Raw genomic sequence first — 7,888 nt, forward strand, 5'->3', positions numbered from 1 at the left:
AATGGTAGCACTGTACAACTGGGAAATTCCTAGAGATAAGCATTAGACCTCCTTTTGAATGACCAGTGCAGACAACTAGAGATAAAGTTGTATCCTAGAAAAAAAAAATTGTCTTATTTTGGGTTCTCCCAGAGAAGAAACTAAAACACAGATTTGAGTGAAAAGTTTATTTGAAAGGTGACCCCAACAAACACTGGTAATACAGTGAGAACATGCGATACAAACTGAAAATGAGTCAATAAAGAGAGCATTATTAATCAAGTTACCTATGTGGGCAAGTAACTGGAAAAATTAAACAAATAATAAAATTTTAAAACAAAAATTTTAAAAGCCAATCAGATTCCCACAGCAGTTACGGGTATGTTTATGATCCAGATAGTTTCTAATCCTTGAGATAATTACTAGAACTTCCAACAAGATTTTACACTAAAATTTATGCTAAATATCGTGTTCTATATACTATTGTTTTACTCATTTATTTATCCATTTACTGAAGAACAACAATACCACTCCAGCCATATTTTATATGTAATTAAGATTAAACAACAGATACACCAGCATAATTGAACTATTTTCTTTTACATTTGCGTTTTCACCATATATTTCAGCACGGTGACCATGTTCACGAATTCTCTTCTGTTTCTTCTAGGGGTCTTTTCATAATCCCTGATCTTGGGAGGTCTTACATGGTGGAAGAAAACACTAAATTTAATACAAGATATTTTGTAAGAAGAGAGAGTACACAGACCTGAAACTTAATAGAACTCTGTTTTGGTTCCAATATTTCTTCCTAACAATTAATAAACCCGAACTTAAGCACTTAAGCTTCTTGGGCCTCCATTTCCTCACATGTCCAACTATCTACTAGAAGATTCCAGTTATTTTATAATTCTATATACATTAATACTAGCAATATGGAGTGCTTTAAGATTATTCTTTACAATTTTTCAGCTGGCAAGGGGCAGACTCATAGGAATGCATTGGAAATATTAATCTAGATTACCATTCAGACAGAAAGTCGGAGGCTCTTGCAATAATCTAAGGACAAAAGAAAGGCCTGACATGGAGATTGTCAGTAGAACTTAAAAGTAAAAGACAGAGGACAATTATGTATTAAAGGAAGAATGATTGTGATGACAAATGAGAGCAAGGGAGCAAAAATCACCATGTCATTTAGTTTTGTTGTCTGGAAAGATCATAATGCCACTGGCTGAATGCCCAAACACTCACACCATCAGCCTTCAAATGCCCATCCACCAATCCTCATTCATGTCAGTGTCCTTTAAGTCTTTACATCTCAAAACAGAGGGGATGCAACATGCATAAACTTCAAATACAGAGTTAAATGGGCTTGTCAGATTAAAAGACATCACTTTCACTTAAAAACAGAATATTAAAGACGCACACAGAACAATGTCCTGCACATAGTAGGCACTCAATATTTGTTGAGTGAACTGAGTTGATCTGTAGTCTTCTCTGAAAAAGAAACAGGAAATCCCTAAGAAGCTCTGTAGAATGATTTTGCAGAACAGAATACTCTGCAGTACACAACGTCTATGGAGTCTGCATTGTCTTTGGCTACTATCAACAGTTCAAAAGGAAGAAGAAAAATAACCTTTTATTATTACCTGAGCTTTAAAACTTTCTGACACACACTAAGAAAGTAGATGATTTATTCATAGCAAAACTGTAGTGCTAAGGACTAAACTTCAGCTTGAGAGTATGAAAACAGTGGGGCCCTTAAAAATAAAAATATTGCCCTTCAGCAAGAGCTGTAGTGAACTTACAACTATTTGAGACAAACTTTTCCTCTCCTTTTGTTATAGAGAGGATGTCATTTTCAATAAGAGAAAATAATATTTATGCCAAGTTATACTTCATATTCTTTCCCCTAAAAGCCAAAGGAAGAAAATATCCCTTTTTATCACTGCATCTTCAAAACCAAAGCTTCAGATTTTGCCTTAAAATACTCATTTATCTCCCATGCACTGATCATTTCTTTTCTTGCCTTGCTGTCTACTCAGACCATAGCACTGATTACAACAAACTATTTATGTGTACTTATTCCTTGAAAAAATGGGGGCAACTGAAAGCAATGTTTGACTTTTTTCTCAGCTGTTATTAGCCAAAAACTCTGATATTTAAAACTTAATTAATATTTAATACAAACATTAAATATTTGGATAAAGACATATAATATTGTGTTTCTACCCATCTACATATCCTTACTACCATACACTTGCCCCAGTACAGAGTAAATATGGAAAATGGTAGTATTACATACAGCATACATAGGGAATCGGGACCATTTAAATATTTGCCACACTAAAAATTCAACCAACTTCAAAAAAACCCATTGTTGAAACATTTGAGTAAATATTCAGAAGTATGTCTTCTAAGAGTATTAGAAAGTGGTCCTTGTTAATACTTTTCTTGTACTGTCAAGGGAGAATCTTGCTTCCTGAAAGCTTAACAAAATTGTTATGTTTTACATTTTACCTTGCTTAAACAAACAAAGCTGTCAAAACTTGATGGATCTTTCACAATGCAATGCTAAAAAGCTTAAATGGAATCACTGGAAAATTGCAGAAATTTCAGACTTTCCTAAAAACTCAAATTTGTTTTTAAGTGTTTTGTTTTTATCTCTCACAAGAGCTGGGATTTGAATGCCACATTTTTTTTTCTAGTTATAACCCATGAATAAGTTGCATTATTTTATAAAACCTTACATGAGGGAGACAAAGAACAGCACAAGCAAACCACGCTTGTGGAAAAGTGGGTCCCCAATTAAATGAACCAAATTTGTAAAAGAGGATGTAGAAGGCTGGGATTTTGTGAAAAGATCAATGAGACTATTATGAAGTGTTTAAACATGGGACACAGATAAAGCCGCAAGTAAGTTGCTGTGGTAATTTGTCAAGAGTTCTGGCTATACATCTTCACAGCCAGGTGAAACTTCTCCAGTTATATGCTGACATATTTGACCCACCAGGAGACTTTCCTGAGTTGAACTAGTTTTTTTTTCACTTTTTCTTTTTCTTTTTTTTTTTTTTTTTGAGACGGAGTCTTGCTCTGTTGCCCAGGCTGGAGTCCAGCGGCGCAATCTTGGCTCACTACAAGCTCCGCCTCCCGGGTTCCCGCCATTCTCCTGCCTCAGCCTCTCGAGTAGCTGGGACTACGGGCGCCCACCACCACGCTCGGCTAATTTTTTTTTTTTTTTTTTTGTATTTTAGTAGACACGGGGTTTCACCGTGTTAGCCAGGATGGTCTCGATCTCCTGGCCTCGTGATCCTCTCCCCTTGGCCTGCCAACCAAATGTTATTCTTTTGAAAAGCAAGTCAGCCAACAATTTCAATGTATTGTTAATTTCAGTTAGGTTGTATAGCATTAAGAGAAAATGTGGACTCCTAAATTATAGATTCTTTTTAACATTATCCTCATTTTATGCTTTACTATATAATTAAATTATATATAACATTATCTAAATAAAATGTGCTTTGTGTAACTTCTATTTTATAGCCCAATTAATTGTGCTCACTAGGCATATATTAACCATTCTTCAACTCCTGGGTTTGTACTTTCAGAAAGAAAAGTATATTTCTTTATTTTTAGTTTCCTTTAAAAATTAAAAAATATGTGTTGAGTACTAATTCAAAATTAAGGTGATTAGAGTAACAATCACCACACATATAATACAACTTCTACATTTTTAGCTATATAGGCTAAAGTACATGAATGAATAAAAATGACTACTGAATCTAAACTATTCAACTGAACGGAATTGTATTCATGAAGAAAATCATAAGTAGAATTTGGACTCAATTTTATGATGGAAGAATGATGAGAATGCAATGCTTCAATATACTAAAAATTAGAAAATCAATGTACCATATAGTTTGCCAATATTTTTCTCTTTTACTTGTCACAGAATTCTTTGTGGTGAATATGTCTGAAACCCAATATTGTCTTAAAATAAATATGTCTGAAACTCAATATTGTTTTTGAAATAAACAAACCCACTTTAAAACATCAGTAATCAGAGTGTATTTCTGGGACATTTTATCTATTTGAATGAAGTTTTTCAAAGAACAACTAGATGAGGCTAATTCTGAGCCATTTATCTGGAACCAATATGTCAACAGAGTAACATAAAATTAAATATGATTTGGCTGTCCCTATCATTATAAAAATTGGAACAATTTACACAAGGGAAATTACAATACTTAAATAGTAAATGTTTCCTTATTATTCAGCCTTGAAAAAGAAGGAAATTCTGCCATTTGCAACAATACGGATAAACCTAGAGGATATGATGCTAAGTAAAATAAGTCAGCCACAAAGGACGAATACTGCAGGATTCCACTTACATAGGATATCTAAAACAGTCAAACTCATAGAAGCCCAGAATAAAATGGTGGTTGCCAGAAGCTGAGGGGAGGGGGAAATGGAGAGTCGTTCTTCAGCTATAAAATTTCTTTATGCAAAATGAACGAGTTCTAGAGATCTACTGTATAGTACCCATAATTAACAATACTGTGCACTTTATGATATGTTGAGGGTAGATTTAATGTTAAGTATTGTTACAACACACACACACACACACACACACACACAAAAACAAAGAAATTTTTGGAGATTATAAAAACGTTTAGTATCTTGGTTGTGATGACGGTATCATGAGTATATGCATACATACAAATACATCAAGATGTATATACACTCAATGTGTGCACTTTCCTGTATATCAAGTATATACTTCAATAAAGCTTTTTTTAAAAAAAAAAAAGAAAAATAAATATTTAAATAAGTTCACCACCATAAAAAAAAAGTAAATGTTTTTCAACTTATCACATTTTACTTCTAGCAAAGCATCTTTCACTAAAACAATAACTCCCACGATTGTTTTGTTAAAAACAAATGCACTTATTCAAAGCTACATAGTATAATCATAGATTCATGCATGGATTTTGACCTTCAAAATTCAAGAAAATATCCCTCTGTTTTCTCACTCAGTTTTCAACTGTTCCAAACTCCACATTAATATTCTACCTGAATCAATATTGACCCAAAGTATGTTTACTGACAATTTCTATATGAAAAATATAAAAACTTTGCAGACTTAAAAATTCTAGTTCAGTCCTATGTTTGCTGCTATAACATATTTTCCATAGAGTGAAAAACCTTCCAGGAAGTTTCTTTTTCAATATAACCTCTGTTACATAGTTCATTTATTTGCTGAATTTTAGTCTGAAGAAAACAAATAGCAGTTCGATTTAGGGAGTTCCTGGGGTTCTTTGAGGAGATTACAGAATGCCTTATGTAACTTAGACTGTGCGTCCAATCAATAAATGCCTATATTTCTTCACAACAATATTTATAAAACATTACTCATAATGCATGCACCTAATCAAAACCTCAGGATGTAATAGCTGCAGATTTGAACCCAAAGTGTTTAGAAAACAACAGTGCAAATACCAGACTATCAGTTTGACGAGAATTTTATATCCCAAGTACTTATTCCTCTGTCTGCTCATAAGTAATGTATAGTAAATACATATTGGATAAACACAGAAAACAGTTCACTGGGAAATGTGCCAATTTTTCATAACAGATGCACATATTTACATTGTCAGCTCTTAGAAAATAGTTACTGAAAAGAGTGCAACAAATCCTGTGCCCACCTCTACATTTAGGACACTTCTGGGTTTTGCAGTGCCTGACCAGGTTGCCTTCATTTGGCCCTTCAGACAACTGCATCATAAGTTAGTTCTTTTTTTTTTTCTTGAAGTAGTTTTTTTTTTAATTCCACACGTATTCTTTGAACCTCTCCTAAGTACACATTTGCTATAGAAATCTCCTGAATGTTCTGATTTTTCAATCTCATTTCATCAACACAATATACTTATGTTTAATGATGCAACTGAACCCCAAATTAGAAAAAAAAGTCCTTTGTTTTTCATTTATAGGCTCACAGTTGCATCTGCAACATCAAGCCAAGAATAATTAGCTGATGGCCACATCTGAAGTGTCAGACTGAAGGCACCAAGTTGCTAAGTGCTTCAAGAAGCTGCCAAATTGCAAAAGGGTGGCAGAGTGGACCGGAGGCAACATTATAATTCTGCCACCAGTTTCCTGGTAGTGAAGTTGTAAGTACTGGGAAGAGTTACAAAGGATGTGCATGAAATCTTTTTAAAAGATATTTCTCAATAGAAAGATAACCCTTAGTGAGATGGTCTAGGGGTAATCTCATCACATTAAACCAAAATACCACTTGCTCTAACTCTAAGATCAGAATGAGAAGAATGTTTTGCATTAGAATAATACTTACTTCACTTATAAACACTGAGTCCCCGTAAGGTATCTAAATATCAGTGTAAAGATAATTGTGTTTTCTTCTTTTGGTTTATTTGTCCCTCAATGCTCCTGTGAGGGAGGAAAGGTATCACAAACAAGCAACAGAAGTGGCAGTAATGTAGATAGGTGAGAAGGTCTTTGTTAGTTTCCATCTGGGGTGGAAGATAGGATCAGGAAAGGAGCTACATTTTTTTCTTTTTCTTTTTTTTTTTTCTTTTATTTTAACTTCCAGGCATGTGCAGAATGTGCAGGTTTCTTACATAGGTATGTGTGCAATGGTGGTTTGCCGCACCTATCAACCCATCATCTTGGTATTAAGTGCAGTGTATCAGTCCATTTTCATGCTGCTGATAAAGACATACACTAGGCTGGGCAATTTACAAAGGAAAGAGGTGTAATGGAGAACTCACAGATCAATGTGGCTGGGAAAGCCTCAACAATCATGGTGGAAGGCAAGGAGGAGCAAGTCACATCTTGCGTGGATGGCAGCAGGCAAAGAGAGAATGAAAGCTAAGCAAAACAGGTTTCCCCTTATCAAACCATCAGATCCTGTGAGACTCATTCACTATCTGGAGAACAGCACAGGAAAGACCCGCCCCCATAATTCAGTCACTTCCCAGTGGGTTCCTCCCATGACACATGGAAATTGTGGGAGTTACAATTCAAGATGAGATTTGGGTGGGGACATAGCCAAACCATATCACCCAGCATCCATTAGCTATTCTGCCTGATGCTCTCCCTCCCTCCATCCCACAGGCCCCAGTGTGTGTTGTTTCCCCCTATGTGTCCACGTGTGCTCATTGTTCGGGAGCTACATGTTTTCTAGGTGGATATGGATTCTGGTTAACTACAAAAGGGGCCTAGCTCCTCAAACGGGAACCAGTGATAGTCAAGCTCTTGGAGGAACCTCAGTGGGATGGAACATAACTTGCAAGTAAATTATGTGGACATGACTTACACAAAAGATGTTTATGATCTGAGAGTGTCAGGTCATCTGCCCTCTTCTGAATCTAATATTGCTTCCAAATAACTTTAACACAAACCTTTTTAGATCTGTGGGTTATAACAAACTCACAGAAATTCCTTCCAAGTGCTTGGGAGTTGATTTTAAAAAGAAGAAAAAAAATTCCTAAACAAGATGATTAAAAATTGCTTTTGAAATTTTCCTACCAGTCAAATGTAATTTAAAGCCTCTTTATTTTATTAAGCAAACACTTTTATAGCACTTACTATGTGCCAGACACAATTCTAGAGTGCCTCATAAACATTCCTCCTTTAATAGTTGTAACAGCCTTATGAATTATAGGTAAGAATATTATTCCTACTTCACAAATAAAGAAACTGAGACAACAAAGTAAATAGGCAGCTGCCCCAGGTCATGCTGCAAGGAAGTGGCAGAGCCCAGGGTTAGAACCCAGAGGATCTAGCCACGGCGTTCAGGCTCTTAACTACTCTGTTCTGAGCTCTCAGAAGTGAATCTTTTTTTAACAAATGGCATACACACCTGTATTTAAGTCCATATTCTCTATCTGTA

This window comes from Symphalangus syndactylus, chromosome 5, assembly GCF_028878055.3.
Source record: "Symphalangus syndactylus isolate Jambi chromosome 5, NHGRI_mSymSyn1-v2.1_pri, whole genome shotgun sequence".
Taxonomy (NCBI): domain Eukaryota; kingdom Metazoa; phylum Chordata; class Mammalia; order Primates; family Hylobatidae; genus Symphalangus; species Symphalangus syndactylus.